This window comes from Ambystoma mexicanum, chromosome 3p, assembly GCF_040938575.1.
Source record: "Ambystoma mexicanum isolate Mex_15411 chromosome 3p, UKY_AmexF1_1, whole genome shotgun sequence".
Classification (NCBI taxonomy): Eukaryota; Metazoa; Chordata; class Amphibia; order Caudata; family Ambystomatidae; genus Ambystoma; species Ambystoma mexicanum.
This window is the reverse complement of record NC_090925.1, coordinates 23,323,579-23,340,548: the sequence shown is the minus strand read 5'-3', so window position 1 is coordinate 23,340,548 and position 16,970 is coordinate 23,323,579. Positions and strand designations below refer to the sequence as shown.

Here is a 16,970-nt window from a genome sequence, read left to right as displayed (position 1 = left end):
TATATTACCTTTGTCAGTAAAACACAATTGGAGATGTATCACAAACTACTCTAAAATGCTTAACCCGCCTAAGAATACTTTATATTTCGACTTGAATAAAATCTTGGGTGACTCATATATAAAATCTTTACATCTTCAAACTATAAAAATTACCAATATTCTCTCAAAGATTCATGAGACTCCTGATTCTATTAGCATGTGGCTACCGAGTCAAAAAAAGAAATATCAAAGATTCTTTTGGAGCATTATGATGGATAAAATGGGTACCTATCCAACATTTGATGAATACAACCTTTTTCGAGGCAAATGGGAATGTAGACTAAAATATCTAATACAGTTTCCTTCTGCGTTCGCAAGGAAAATCTATAAGCGTTTCAGATTAAATCAATTTCTCACACGTCAACGTACAAAAAATTGGGCCGATGGTTCTAAGAGTCTTGATGCGACATTCTGCCGTTTTTGTGAAAATGTTGATAAAGAAGGAAAAAAAGAAAAGAAATCACAAGTATATGCTAGCATTGCTACTCTAAACAATTTATGCCAGCGGTGTAAAATATTATCATGCACATTGTTCCCAAAGGCTATCACGGTGGTATCTCAATGTACACCAGCTGTACCATATTATCAACTTGGCATGCCCAAAGACAACTCGAGCTCAGCATTGCCACTGCAAAACGTTTTCATGCTAATTTGTACTCGAAGACAGTGCCCAAAGACAATTCTTTGAGTCCCTGACCAAAAAATATATGCTAGCATTGCTACTGTAAAACATTCTTTCCCTGCTTGAATCCAAACATAGTTATGTGGCTTGCGTCATCAATGAATTTGTGGGATAAATGTATACACTCAGCTGTACTCCTTTCCATAACCAAGCTGCACTTCAGCAGAAGCAGCAAAATGGCTGCGCTGGCTCGTGTGAGCACCATTGCCTCATGGCAAAACTGTTTTGCAACTACAAAAAGATGGCTGCACCATCTTGACAAGCACATATTGGGCAGGATGGAACAAGGGGGGGCACAGTGAGAAAGCCTGCCAGTGTGTTCTTACATCTACAAAAGAAGGGGAGTGAAAATGCAGGGCTGCTTTGCTGCAAGCCCAAAGTTCCCACTGAAAAAGGGAAATGTTTACATTTAAAAATCATGCCGCTCTGATGCTCTTTTCCTCGGTTCCTCAACACAATACTTTTATTAATGAGACCCTGCCTTGCTTATCTACAATGACATTGTGCTTCAGCAGACAAGAACAGCATCCCTGAATGACAGGTTGTTGTTCAGATCTGAAGAAATCAAAAGAAGCTTTCCTTCAGCCACATGGGAAACGCTTTACTTTTGGGGCTACGGGCTACGCAATATCAAAGATCAATGCGTCAAAAAGGCCCTGGCTCTCTGAGCCCATGTCAATTTCAGTGCATCAATATTTAAACAAAGTGCTGTATACAAGAAACCAACTATGGCTACAGCAGGAGCATTGAATCTCGAATGAGGATTTTAACAATGTTCATTGTAAAAATTGCTATGCAATTAAATCAATTAAAACAAAACTATGGCTACAGAACAATGTGGGAATTCAGAGGGAAGAGAACAATTGAATTTGCAAGGAAAATGTCACCACGTTTCAATGTACTTTTGCAAATAAAGAAAAATACTTGTTTAAAAGTGTATGTTGGATAGGGCCCTGCTCTTATCTAGCAATGTGAAGGGGTTTTCTTCTGTGAAACATATGGAAGATCTTATTCAACAGGCTTTATTCTGATTTATAAAAAAAAAAAAAAATACAAATAATAAGGAATTAAATGGCATTGGCAACATGGGGGGAAATCAGCCGCAAACAGGTTTCTGCTTGGGGGTTGCCAGCAACAGAAGGCCCCTCACAGTAGATGCTAGAACACACATATGCTAATTGCTACCTTGGCAGACTTTTGTCTGGGCTGAGGCCTCTTACAATGGAAGTTCTGGGACACCAACCCGTGAAGTGGAGGGAGCCATAAACCTTCAATCAAACTGGGAACCCCTCCCCACACTGGGCTGAATGGACAGTTGGTGGTAGCTGAAGAGAAAAAAATGGTTCCAGTGAAGGACAGAGGTTGCCCATTTGTTTCAAAAAACTATTTTATTAAGAAACGTTTAAAGACGGTTATTTTTGCAACAGAAATTTGCAGGAATGTAAAAAGATAACAGTTTTAATGTCATTTTGTGGGTTTTAATTTAAGATGTTGTAGCCTTCACTGCTACCTTGGGAACAGAAATGGCAGAGAATTGGGTATTCCACGGAAAGTGTACCTGATGCCAATGTGAAAATCAATACTGATATGCCTAGTGATAATCCATATACAGTTATAGAATTGTAGGCCGAATATGTCACACTAAAAATGACTAAAAATCATTAGAAGAGCGAAACAATGTCTTACAAATTGTAGAGTTGGACTGGTATGTTCTGCATAAAATATGTAACGTGCACATGTAATTTCTTAAAAGGCCCCAACTGTACAAATGTGCCATTTAGGGCAAAACTGGATTTTAGCTAAAGTAACTGTGGGAGGTTCTGGACATTGTAAAACTTGCATCATAAATCTGACATGCCTTTGAAACCCAACCAGCTGATAGGAAGGTGGTAACTATCACCCCTAACCAATCCAGTTGTTTAGAGGCATGCTTAGCTAAGCCTGCCCTACCATATAATTCTATGATGTCACCATACTCTATAAAAAGGGTGGCTGACAGAACTCTGGACAGAGACTCTCTCCTAAATTTCCAGCACCTGCATTCCTGATCTTTAACATTCATCTTGCCAGATTCCAGATTCCACTGCAAGGCCAAAGCGTAGCTGACCCTAAACCAGCAAGGCCAAAGCATAGCTGACCCTACTCCAGCAAGGCCTTGATCTACAAACCCCACTAACCAAGGGGAAAAGCTGTGGTACCTGTGTGGGGAGCATCCTGTGACCAGCTTCTTGCCTGCTAGCTGCATGCCCGCTGGATCTCTGTCATCCAGCTGTACTGCTATCCAGTGACTAGAATTGACCAGCTGTTTGCTGTAAGAGGCGCCTGCCGTGCGGTGACCAGACCTGGTTGACTGTTCCAAAATCCCAAAACTCAAGCGTGGACCGTATTTCCAATCCCATAGAAAAACAGAGCCTACCCATCTCATAATTTTATCTTTATTCCACTCTCTAAGCCATCCTATACATGCCTTGGTAATTTGTCCTAATGTCAGAATTCTTTGGGCATCTTGTCTGTGATTTCCTAGTGTTAGAATCATTCACCCCATCTTGTAACTCCTTAGCGATATTTGGAATAATTGAAATTAATTCCCATATAGATCTGAACGCGGGGTGAAAGGGTTGCAAATTAACCCGATATCCTACCGTGTCTTTCTTTAACAATATAATCTTAATACCCTAGTTCAAGTAAATTCTGTCTCTTTTCCAGACGATTTTCTCTTTTACGGCTTCATTTTGCCAAAATCGAACCTTCTTTGATCTTGCAAATCTCATCCAAATCTTCAGCTACAACCATCCTTTCACCCTTTTATTGTCCCTGTGATATACATCTATTCCCCAGCCCAAAAGTCGCATTCCAAATCTAAGTATTTCACCAGTTTTTCATAAAAACTGTTTGTGACATTTAAAACTGCATCCTTGTAAAATGCAACTTTCCAACGTGTGATTCGGCTGCATCGTGTTCTTACTTTCAACTGTTATGGAACTGTATGCCTTTTGTTGAGAACTTGCCTTGTGATTGCTAGCGTTTATTCATTCCTGCCATCGTGTGAAATCATATTTTCCTCATAGATTTAACCTCACATTCTTTATTTGTCAATTTCAGAGTGTCATTTTGTGCCATTGCAAAGGGCTTTAAAATCTGTTTTAAATATCCCTGACTGCATCTTTCTGTCCACTCCAAATTCGATTGCCAGGGGTTTGGGAGAGCATTGCAGGGGAAATCTTAACTCAGGTGCTATCTACCCAAAGAGAAAATGTGTTCCTATTCAGTTGTGCTTTGAATATGTTCTTGTAGAAGGTTAACCAAGTATATTGTTTCAGTTTCCATTGTAATTATCACCCCATTGGTGATTGCTACCCAATATAAAAATGTGTATGATTTCCTTTGAATTTTAAAAAATAAATATTGCAGTCACACCAACCGGCCTGGTTCCTGGTCCATTGTGTTTTTTTTTTTTTTTTTTTTAAATTCAAAGTTTATTGAGTTTATACAAGTTGAACATTCACTTACATTGCGATGAAGAAATTTCAGTGTATAAGTAGAAAGAGCACAAGAGAGAAGTATCATCAACATAAATCCTGTACAGTATTTCCTGAAAAGTGAACAGTATAGTGAACAAGAACAACAACGCCCAGTCGCACCCCTCCCCCTCCCCCCTCCCCCCCCTTCTCTAATATCTCCAAATAAATGGTTGGGAAACCTCCTTGCACAGCGAGACAACACCAGAGAACTTCGAATATGAGTATGATGACCGACCATTACACATAACGCAACTCAGAGAGCCGCCACAACAAAAATCTTCATTTGTTACTATTATTGGCACAAATCACAACAATGTATTGCACACTTTGTCTTTACGGGGCATGCTTGGCTCTAAACTCAGACCAGGCACTTTCAACATTAGTACGATCTCCGCGTAACGTAGCGGTCAGGCAGTCCATTCTGTAGAGATTCTGTGCCACCCCAAGCCATTCGGTTTTACTAGGGAGCTTGGGCCGCTTCCAAACCATGGTGAGGCAAGCTCGCGCAGCCATCAGGAGGCCCTGTACCATCCTAGGCGCTTTCACAACGTCGTCTCCTGTTTCGATCAGACCGAAGAGGACAAACATTGGTTGCTTCACCCTCACTTCATCATCCAGGTCCCTGATCCAGCTAAGAACCTCCGACCAGTAAGTCTGGACCATGGTACACCCCCACCACATATGCCAGTAGCCAGCCCGCTCCCCACAACCCCTCCAACAGTATGGACTAACACCTTGGTACATTTTGGCGAGCCTGATCGGGTCATACTGCCATCTATACAAAAGTTTTATAGCATGCAATTTGTATTGGCAGGATATTGAGGACTTCGCAGTGCGTCTGCAGATGTGTAGCCACAGCTTTTCGGAGATCTGTCTGCCCATATCCGCCTCCCATCTGCCCTTGAGCACCAAAGAAGGGGAGATGTCAGTCTCGATCATGGCCGAATACATAGCACTGATCAGACCACTGGAGCCTGTACATCGATCAAGGATCGCCTCAAAAGGGGTAAGGTCCCTCTGCAGCTGGTCTTTCCATACAGGCCTTGTCATCACCCCTTTGAGTCTCAGATAGAGGAAGACCGAGAGTGCTCCTATGCCAAGCGCTTCCTGGAGCTCTTGTATAGTTACGAAGGTTCCCCCACGCCATAATTGGCCTGCTCTTTCCAGCCCCGCCTGGTACCATGTTTCGTAGCTTCCCGGTTCCGGTATGGCGTCACGGATCCCTGGAGACCAAAGGTGACCCAGGGGGGATGGCCACGTCGTGACTCCAACCATTTTCTTGCCTGGTCTCCAAATAGCCCATAATGTACCTAGGATAGGGTGAGATCTAACACTTTCACGTAACTGGGATCTGGGGACCCATAACCATTCAGGCACAATAAAGGGACGAAGGTGGTAATTATCTAAGGCTATCCACTGGGGTTCCGAGCGTTGCCTAAAGTGTGGGACAAGGACTCTAAGTTGCGCCGCCCTGTAGTATGTTTCCATGTCCGGGAGGCCTACTCCCGCGTTGTCTTTGCGGAGCTGGAGTAAGGGTCTTGGGATTCTGGGTCTTTGGCCCTGCCACAAGAAGGACAAAAACATTTTTCGCACATCTACGAAATATTCCGGGGGCAACCTAACGGGGAGCATCTGGAACAAATATAATATCTTGGGGAGAAAGACCATCTTTATGGCATTTAAACGACCCATCCAGGAGATTGTGAGTTTAGACCACCGTTGGCTATCTTTCTGTAAGGCAAGTAGCAGTGGGGGGAAGTTAGCACCATATAGGGAATCGAAGTCACGGGTAACATTAACGCCCAAGTAACGGAGGGTAGTGAGGCTGACTTGGACTCCCAACGGGGCAAAGCGTGCGATCTCAGAATCTCTACTCTTATCAATCGGGAGGAGGACTGATTTCTCCGTATTGATTTTTAGGCCGGCCAGCGCGCCGTATTCCTCAATTATTTCAAGCGCAGCTGGGATTGAGGCCAAGGGGTCGGTCAAATGAAGCAAGATGTCATCCGCATATAGCCCCAGTTTGTACTCTCTTTCTCCCACCGTGATGCCCTTGACTCTACCGTCATTTCTTAGTTTCTGCGCCAGCGGTTCAAGGGACATGACGAACAATATCGCCGACAGTGGACAGCCTTGTCTCGTACCTCTTTCAAGGGGGAACCAACGTGAGTATCCCCCATTCACCGCCACCGATGTCGTAGGGGAGGCATACAATGCTCTAATGGCACGGCAGAGTCTGGATCCCAACCCATATGAGACCAATACTCTTTCTAGAAAGTCCCAGGACACCCTATCAAAAGCTTTCTCAGCATCAAGTGATAAGAGCAATGGGTCCCCCTCCATTCCCTGTGCCTCGTATAATAAGTGGAGTGTTTTTCGCATGGTATCTGCGCCCTGCCTGCCTAGAACAAAGCCAACCTGGTCAGAGTGCACCAGTCTAGGGAGATATGTTTCGAGCCGAGCCGCGATGACCCTAGCATACACCTTGGCGTCGATGTTAAGAAGTGAGATGGGCCGATAAGAGCTACAGTGTTTAGGGTCTCGGCCTTCCTTGGGAATTACAGCCAATAGGGCCCGAGAAAAGGACGGAGGGGCCTGCCCAGTGTCAAGAATGTGATTAAACAAGGATGCTAGGAAGGGTGCAAGGAGGGTGGAGAATGCTTTATAGAAACCCGGTGTAAATCCATCTTCCCCCGGGGCCTTCCCTATTTTCAGCCTCTTGATGGCACTTTCCACCTCTTCCCCAGTGACCGGAGCGTCTAGAGATTCGGCCTCCGCGCCCGTGAGGGCGGGGAGACACGCCCCCACAAGATATGCATCCACGCTCCCCACAGGGGGAGGGGGGTCACACATATATAGGTCCTCATAGAAGTAGGCAAATGCCTCCTGTATGTCCTTCGGGGATGTGACCGTTGTATCTATCAGGGTGCCATCATTCCTCTCAATTTGGTCGACCCATCTCTCTGCTCTCTGCGCACGGAGGCGGGCCGCCAAGAGAGCATCTGCCTTGTCCCCCTTCTCATAGTATTTCTGTTTAAGGTATTGCAAGGTCTGGGCCGTTTTGCCAGCAATAAGAATCCTCAATTCTTCTCTAAGTTGCTTAGTTTCAGCTAAGTACTTTGGTCTATCAGCCGGGGTGGTCTGCGCCAGATTCTGTGCCACAGCAAGCTTCTCCCTGATGCCCCTTTCTAATATTGTACGTTCCCTCTTCTTTCGGGCCCCCTCCCCTATAAGGATACCCCTCCAAGTAGCCTTGGCTGCTTCCCATACAGCTACCTTCCCTACTTCCCCAGTATCATTAGTCGGAAAGAATTGCTCAATCTCTATCTCAAAGGTCTCTCTAAAGACCGGGTCGGCCCAGAGGGAGTCATTACACCTCCATTTTGTGTTGCGCGGCGACAGCTCACCCCAGGATATGTCAACTGTGACCATGTCGTGGTCTGACCAAGCGGAGGGGTATATAGTGGCAGCTTGCAGTACACGTAGAAGATCGTTAGAGAGAAAGATATAATCGATGCGTGTGAGTGTGTCGTGGGGGAGGGAGTGAAAGGTAAAGCCTTTTTCCGACGGGTGTAGATGTCGCCAGCTGTCTACAAGGCCATAAAGATCAAGGGTAGACTTAATTTCAGCCTCAGTTCGAGTGTTGGGAGGGTCTAAAGCATCAGCCCTGGTCTGTCTGTCAATAGAGCTATCCATCCATATGTTAAAGTCTCCGCCCAGGACCGTGTATCCCTTAGCCATATTGAAGACTTTTTCAGAGATTCTATGGAGAAAGCGATTTTGCCCTTGATTGGGTGCATAGAGTGTGGCCAGAGTAATCGTCGTGCCCCTTATATTGCCCACAACCGTGATCGCCCTCCCCTCATTGTCCGTCCATATGTCAAGGGTTGTCATTCGGAGGCATTTACGAACCAGAATTCCCACCCCTGCCTTTTTGAGTATACCCGAGCTCCAGTAGGTGAGCCCGATATCACGTGATGGGATGGCTTTCTCCTCTCCCTTCCGATATCTCGTTTCTTGAAGGAACAAGATGTCTACATTCGACCTTCTAAATTCCCTGGCCACCATCGACCGTTTTGTGGGAGAGTTCAAGCCTTTGACGTTGAGTGTGCAAATGCGTAATGTGTCCCTACGGGGTGTGAGTGCCATCTTGAGTGTAATTGTTGATCGTGGGCGGCCATTCCCTCTGTGCCACGGCACATTTCCTGTCGGCCATCGCTATGCATGGGTCGTCGTGATGGGATTGGTTCCCAGAGAATCCCATGGAGACCGACGACCAACTCGTCTGGAGCATATCGTGGGCCTCGGTGTGCGCAAGGTGTGTCTGCGTGTACGTCGTGTCAAAATCAGTGTGAGAAGTGTGTTCCCCAACCACCCCCTCCCCCACCCCCCTCCCCGTCCCCAACACATTCGGCGCCCGATTCGCCCAGGTTGACATCACCCAGCCGAACTCGGACCACCCGTGAAGACCGCAAAACAGGCGGTCCTATCATAATAGGATAATATATATCAGTGAGCCCCCAACTTTTGTGTGCACTTAACGATAACAATAATTCAGTAACAGAGACATTTACCCTCCCCCAGGAGCTAGCGGAGCAGAGATATTATGCCTTATCACATTTCTAACATCTGCGAGACATCGAGCTAACAATACCTCACACTTGGAGGAGGCGACCTTTCACAGTCAGTCACATATAGGGAGGTCGACTCGCACATGAGAGTTCGTAACCTCCGTGGTGGAGTAATTTTCCCAGTTTACCTCTAACCAAATAGTATGTCAAAGTACCTCAGGCACCCTGTCAATGTTCCATATCTTGGGAGGTGTTCATTTTTCTGTATTTTCTAGAGCCTGGAATCCTTCTTCGCCGCGAAGCCTTGACTTTCCATTCACCACCAGATGATCCTTGATCCTCATGAGAGGGAGCACCCTCCGGCGCACCCAGCAGATCCGTCGTACAGTCAGCAATGTCTTTCTCCGAGACAAGTCTCATTGTCGAGCCTTCCCATTCGAAAGTGAGGGAAAATGGATACCCCCAGCGATACCTGACGCCCTTGTCTTTCAACATTTTCGTGATCGGAGAGCACTTTTTCCTCATCGCCAACGTGAGGGATGACAAATCCTGAAAAAGTGAAATGACGGAGTTCTCCAAGGACAGCTGTGGGGCGCTTCTGGCCTTGTCCAAGATTCGCGCTCTGTCCGCATAGTTATGGAATCGGGCCAGGACCGATCTCGGGGCCCCCGGTCTACCTCCGGCCCTATGGATGCGGTCAATTTTAGGCGCGTCAATTGAGTCATCGTTGTATAGGAGCTTCAGGATGGCATGCAACGATTGCTTCAGGTCCAGTTCGGTTTCGCCCTCTTTCTCAGGAAGACCAAATATTCGGATATTGTTCCGGCGCTCCCTGTTCTCGAGGTCATCGACCTTAAGGCGCAGTTCATTCTCTCTGTCCGATATATCTGCGATTCGGTGATCCATCTGTGCTTCCAGCACATTCAGAGATGTTTGGTTGTGCTCAACCTGTTCGAGCCTATCGTCCATTTTGTCGATCCTCTGCGTGATCTTGTCTATCCTATTGCCAATATCTGCTCGCATGCCCCTCATTTCGGCAAGCAAATCAGCAACATCCGCCTTGGTCGCGGTGGCCTCGGATCCTGCAGTCGACATTATAGAAATCAAGGAGGGCCCTGGGGATCTGGCAATTGGTGAAAACGTATATTTCGCTAGCCTGGTTTTAGGGTCCATAAAGGGAGGCCTCCCACAGCATCCGGGTCGTGAAGCGACGTTAGCACCCGCCAACGCGGGGGACGTGAAGGACCAAGCCACCAGGGCCTCCTGAGCTTTGCAGGGGGGGTGAGGGGTCCGCCTACCGTGTCGCGGTGGGGGTATCAACCGCCCTTGGCAGAGGTGCGCAGCCGGTTCCACGCGGAGGACCGAGAAGTGCGCCGGATCAGACTCAGAGGGCGGCACTTCCCGCGTATACGCAGGCCCGGGTTGGGAGTTCCGCGGAACTCACGCCGCGCCGAAGGCCTCAAAGCGCCGGCGTTAATTTCACCACGATGCCGCTTCCGATTTTCTCCGGGTTTTCTCTCAGGTGGGGGGGACACCTTCCCACGTCTCTTGGTCAAAAATCAGCTCTGGGGGGGGTCTCGAAGTGGGGGCTCACTGCCACTTTCCGGACCCTGTGTAGAGCGCTCACACGGAGAGGCGACTCATCCGCGCGCCCCCTGGTGGCCGACCGTGTTTTTTTTTTTTTAAACAAAAATGTGGGAGTGTCCCAGACACAGCAGAGGAGCGGGACTACGTCAAACCAATAACAAAAGAATCCCAACTGCTGGTAATCTAATTTCCAAATTATTTTAGAATAATGATTTAAATATGGAGTGTATCTTATACGATAACACTTGAACAACAAATTAGTTGCTATGACAAACTCTAAAAGCAATCAAGATGGTATTATAAAAACAAAAATTATTTTAGTGAGTATTGTGTTTCAAAGTTCAAGATTTTAAACAAGAACCATAAAACTACATAGAAACAATCTTACAGTTATTGAACAAATCTGAAATTGTGACCCGGGTATTTGAAAAAGGGGGTGTGAGACAGGTTGTGTGCCATCTCAAATTGAATTTGTAGAATATAAAGAGAAAGCATTCAAATTGTGCGCTACATACTAGGCTAAGACCAAGGTGTGTCGCCCGATTGAAATTCTTAACAATATGGCCTAGTGCCAGCAAAACACCTGCAAGAATAACCCACAGGTATCGGATGCTGCGTGCACTGACACGTATTCTCTCAGTAGTATTGCTGCATTCAGTTCAGCCTGGGCACATGTGCCAGAGGACAGTCTAATAGGCGTGCTTCGGTTTATCCTCACATGAACCTTCATTCCCTGAATGAGCCTACAGATGCTTGTTCTGTATTTCTCCTTACTGGACACTCCGCTGTCCGGTGCCTGTCTTGTGTGGACTTAGCTCATCCTGTAGACTAGTGTCCCATGTGAATGTGCCTTTCCTCCCTCCCTGTATCCTGAGTAGACACTGTTCTCTACTCGTCATGCAAGTCTTCCCTCCCATTTCACCAAGCAGAAGGGCATGATGTGCACAATTCTCCATTTCAGGAGTTAGTTCAGAATCGATTCGGACACACTTGTATACTCACTTTTTTCAAAAAGGAACTCCTGCCCCCACCTTGCAAAAGAGCATTTCACCCTCACCACTCAACGTCTTCCAGCTCTCTCCTCAGGTTGGTGGCCCATTGTTTGCACACCCATGTAGTGCAATCATTTGTACCTCTAGCAAGAAAGGAGCCAATATTAGGGATCAATTTGGGTTCTCTGCCATATGTAGCCATGAATTATAGCATAAATGGAGCTCTGTGGCTGGTTTGGGAACCTTCCCACGCTAATCTCACTGCATCCTTCATGTTTGCATTTTTCAGTAAACATGCTTTCATTCGGGCCAGCCCCACAAAAATTACCTTGTGTCTTGAATGCGTCTTTGACATAAAGGTCCCTGTCCCACATTGTCACTATTTCATCCCTAAACCATGCTGCGAACTCTGCATCACAGAGTTTTGGCTGCTCCCTGATTCACTTGCTTACTGGTATGTGGATACTAAATGGTTCTTGCCACGTCTAACCAGCGCCATCGTGGTGACGTAGATTACCCTTTTAACATTGCCATCAACCGAAGTGGGATAGTCGTTATCCATTTTGATGTAGGGAGCTGTGTCACCCTCACTACTCCAGTGAGCCACCAACTGTAGCTGTGAATCAATGAAATAGCTATATAAATGAGGTACCTGTACCCCACTCTTCCAGTATATCTGGCACAACACATACAGTGCAATCTTAACTTCATTCCCCACCTATCGTTTTACTAAGTAATATCTGCTCCTTGAAAATGTATCTTGTCTAGAAAGTACATCTTGTTGGTGGAGAAATATAGCAATTTTGGTTCTATCCACCATACCAACTGCTAATGAAATACCTGTTATAAAAAGATTCACTAACTTGTATTAATACAACCCTAAATGTACGAACAGCTCAGCTTAGGACTGAATAAATAGTTTAACAGAAGCAAAGATACTGTAGGAAAAAAAAAGTTTAGCTTTTAACTTATTTACCCTAAGCTATGAATTTTTGCTGTATGCATGTCCTTTGGCACCTTGGGGAAGATATGGATGTCCTCTACCCACGGAGGGGATGGGTGGAGGAGTTAAGTTGGTGTGCAAGCATTTGATAAAGGTTAAGTTTGTTTCACTATCAGTGCACTCTACTTAGCAAATGAAACCAATCAATCTCCCATTTTGGGCAGTGGGTGCCTTTGCAGAGCACTACAGTGGTTGCTGGGTAAGCTTGTCTGCTGCTGGAGTTGAGATCCTTTGGCATAATTTACTGTTTTTCTGATCACCCCAGCAAGACCAGTTTTGCTGAAAGAAATCATAAATGTAAAAGTGCACCACGATAATGTGCCAAGATCAGTGACAGGAAAACTCAGCATCTAAGCAATGCACGACTATCTGTGCAAGATATCACTGCTTAGGCGTAGATCCTGGTTAGCAGGCTGTAGACCAGGTTTTATGTGCTTGTGGTGGGTTCCATATCACCCCGTGCCTCGGCTTGGAGCTTTGAGGCAGACCCAAGGAAGGAGGGAGAATGACAGGGATTGGAGAAGTGAAACTCTTACCTCTCACTCCTTCTTGCAGAGGTTGTAGTGCCTGCAGCTGCTCTGGCTTCTGAGCACATCTCCAACACAGCCTTAAAGAGATTGATGGAAAAGGGCAAACGCTGTTCCCATCAGTCTTTTAAAGGCTGAAGGTTGCAACTTCCAAGTCCTGCTTCCAAGCCAGCCAATGCACAGGTTTGCATGGCGGGAAAGGAAGTAGGCCCAATGACCAGTGATCACACAGGAGCCGGCAAGGGTCCACGAAAGAGACTAGGAATGTTATAGGGCTAGGCACAGAAGGCCTTCCAACATGAGCAGTTTGGGCCCCCGGGCTCCATGGAACGGTACTCTGGAAAAGCAAGTTTTGCTGGAGCACACCTCTGTCTGGTTCTGGCCAAAATCTTCCACTGACCAAAGCTACGCCCAAAATAATACTGGACAATGCAGACATATTTGTTCCACTTCTCATATAGAATAGTCAACACATCATTTCGTGACAAGCTAGTGCCCATGAGAATAAAGACAGTCACCATCACCCCCTTAGTAAAGAAGGCCAACCTCGACCAGCGGGATCCAATTCAACTTAAGACGCGTTACTAACTGTAATTTTATCTTTAAGGTGATGGACAAGTTCGCCACTGCCTAATTACAAGCCCATGTGGATTCTAACGAGATATTACACCACCAGCAATCCGGTTTCCGTGCTGCACATAGCACAGAAACTGCTATGTTGGACCTCCAGACACATGCTGAATATCATCGACAAAGGGAAGACTGGACTACTCATACTTCTTGATCTGAGCGCCGCCTTCAACCTCCTCGATCACGGTCTTATCCAACATGCACTGGAAAGAGTTGCAAATTGCTCATAGGAAGCAATTGGTTGGCTCTTATCCTTTCTCGCCAACAGGAAATCCAAAGTTCATTGGGGTGATAAATTCTCCCACGTAATGCACATTCTCTGTGGAGTCCCGCAGGGAGTCAGCATATCTCCCCTACTGTTTAACCTTTACCCAAGACTACTTTGTGAAGTCCTGGATAACATCAAGGTATTGTTCGCCAATTATGCTGTGGATAACATCAAGGTATTCTTCGCCAATTATGCAGACGATACTCTGCTGGTACTGGAATTGAGTGGAAACTATTCTGAAGATAGCGACACTGTTTCATCGGTGTACAACTACATCGAATCATGGAGGGACCATAACTGGCTATGCCTCAACTGTAAGAAAACTGAGCCAATGATATTCGGCTCCCATCAAGCATGAGCCAAATTAACACTTAATGCGAGTCGTTCCTTATTAAGGAACTTCCAATACAGGTTGTAGGAAAGGTTAAGACACTGGGTATGAGTATGGAAGCCTCCGAGTGCCGATTCCTAGGCCTCGTATGGAACTAAAAACTGCTCGTACTATCTAAGGCTATTAAGACCAATCAAACCCTACCTTAGCAAAGTGAACTGCACTATGATAGCTAGAGCAATTATACTATTGCGGGTGGACTATGGAAATTCACTATTGCTTGGAGCAAACAAACAGTGCATAACAACATTCCAACACATCCAAAATACCATCAGGATCATTAAGCAGAAATCTAAGACTGATCACATTAGTAATGCCAGAAGGGAGCTTCATTGGCTCAAGGTGGAACACAGGGTCCTGTTCAAGGTCACGACACTGGTCCATAAATGCGTTTATGGGAAAGCACCAGCATATCTCAAATCAAAAATGGTCAGATATGTACCTGGCCGCTCATTAAGATCTGAACACATGGGCCAAATCATTGTGGCCACTCACATGAGATCCATAGGAATGGGTAAGGTTTTCCCCATATCTGCAGCTGTCAAATGGAATAGTCTACCAGTAGATCTGAGACTAGAAACCAACCGCCGGAGTGTCAGTAAAAAGCTGAAAACCCCTCTTTAAATAATTTTCAGTTATAATTTCAAACTTAGTCCCTAGTTTTCTGTGTCTCTTCTATTGTCCCGTCCCCATGTCAGTGTTTACTTTTGTTGGTGGAGTCTCTTTGTTGCGCCCTGATGCCTGAGGGCAACCAGCACTTATGAATAAAAAATAAAATATAAGTCTCAGAGTGCAAATAGGGAATGCAGGACTGGATGAGCAACTCACACCTCTCGTGTGACAACCTGGGAACACTGCAACAGCAAGCAGTTTCTTTCCGGACGCAGTACAAAGTGACAAATAAAACAGCCACCCCTTGTATTTGCAAACGTCCGTCTGTTATGGAATGTGCCCACCAATGTGTGTGTTTGGGGGAATTCGGGTGAACAGTGCCCCAAAGGATCAGCCGCTTAGGTGGAGTGAAATTCATATTTTCGTTGTTAGAAACGCGTGGATTGGTCGCTGTAATGCATTTTATTGGGATGTTTTGAAACAAGTCGCTGTGTTTGGGCGGGGGAAGTCAGGTGTTGCCTGCAGGGTGCACAGGTTCATCCTCCAGGCATGCATATCCCCCAGGCCAGCATGTCATCCTGTGCACATGCATATCTACAAAAGTAAAAATGCAACCTACAACTGCAAACACCAAAACTACTGGCTTCGCCAATGCAGGTTTTTAATAAAAAAGATTCCCCTGTAGTAGGATTTCTTACCACTTTTATCAGCCTTCAGAAAGAATAGCTTGCAGAAAACATGAATTTAATGTTTTTTTTACATTTTATTACATCAATGAGTGTTTTCATTACGGGCCAGCACAGAAAAGGCCAATAAAAACTAACATTGAATAAATCTCAGGTGCTCCTGGTGCCTGTGTAGTGGCCCTCACAGTCCAACGTCTGGACTGTTAGAATGTCACACAGATAAATAACGCGGAAACCAGCAGTAGAGAGAGGAAGGAAAGCAAGACGGTTGAAACAATGGGCAGAATACTAGCCCCGCTACCTAGACACAGTTCTGTGAGGAGATCCCCCCACCTGGGCAACCTGTAGAATAAAGATATATAGCACAAGCCCAGCCCATATACTGCTCAATAGTCTTGTTCTCTCCTATAATGTTCCGGAGGGAGATGCTGAGACACCAGAGAGCTCAATACTAAAGGAGAAGGGATGTTTCAGGAGAAGGTCAAATATTAAAAGAACATTGTTGTCTAAAACTAGGAAGTCTCCTATTTAGTGATGGGAGGAATGTATGATCCTGGATGCACCTCGGAGTACTCAACTATTCGCCACCTATGTTATTTGTCTTTCTTCATTTTATTAAGGTAACGGTTTTTAAATGTTCGACTAACACACAAACAACTGAATGAGCGCGCTACAGACGGCCACGTGAGGTGGTGCCCTGGCGAGCGTCATTGAGTAACGGTTGCTTTTGAAGTCTTGAGAGGAAATGTAAAGGCTCGGAGAGTTCACACATTACCCACCCGCCCCCGGCGGCGGCAACTCACCTCGATGAAGGCCGGGCTGCAACGGCTGCCAGCGGTGCGCGGTGGCGGGGGGTGGCCAGCAGGGGGCGGCAGAGAGCGCGCCTCAACCGACGCTTCCGCTGATTGGACGCCGCTTTTGGCGGGATCCGCGTGGGCGCGCGCAACGCCTCTCTCATGGACTGACAGGAAAAGCCGCGCTACCGTGGGCACGTGACTCTACGTCAGGCGCGACGCACGCGACTAGATAAGAAACGAGGAAAGAGAGAACGTGTTACTGCGTCAACAACTCCAAAGACCTTAAACATGTTGCAGCGCCCATTCTAAATAGTAATGCATCTAACGCAGGCAAAACAAGCATTGCATAGTCTTTTTGTTTTGAAGTTGTTTTATCCTGTTTTCCTTCATACAGAACTTTGTAGTAAATAGGTGGGCCCTACATTTACACACCCCTTAATTCCAAATAAAGGCCTGTCAGCTCACCTGCTTTTGGCACATCCATGCCAACATTTTGCCACAGCTGGTAGGGAGATTATAGTAAAATGACGTGCGGTACAGGAAGCATTGTAAAGGCACTGGGGATTATTGTACCGCCTTAACTATATACACAGAGCAGTCAATGCACTGCTATTGTAATTCTCACCTGTCTTCCAAGGAGTCTTTGGGCCTCATTACGACCCTG

The 16,970-nt window shown here is 46.0% G+C and overlaps 1 protein-coding gene across 3 annotated transcripts in view; it reads right to left on the bottom strand.

Moving 5' to 3' along the window:
- Positions 1-16,462, bottom strand: part of LOC138579460 (glyceraldehyde-3-phosphate dehydrogenase-like) — a 1,247,463-nt gene extending 1,231,001 nt beyond the window's left edge. The window contains exon 1 of one of the 3 annotated variants that reach the window (XM_069649792.1): positions 16,313-16,462. The gene's annotated coding sequence lies outside the window, so the exon portion shown is untranslated. The remainder of the gene's footprint in view (positions 1-16,312) is intronic. The other 2 variants (XM_069649794.1, XM_069649793.1) reach the window with 2 other exon arrangements.
- Between the last annotated feature and the right edge of the window lie 508 nt (positions 16,463-16,970).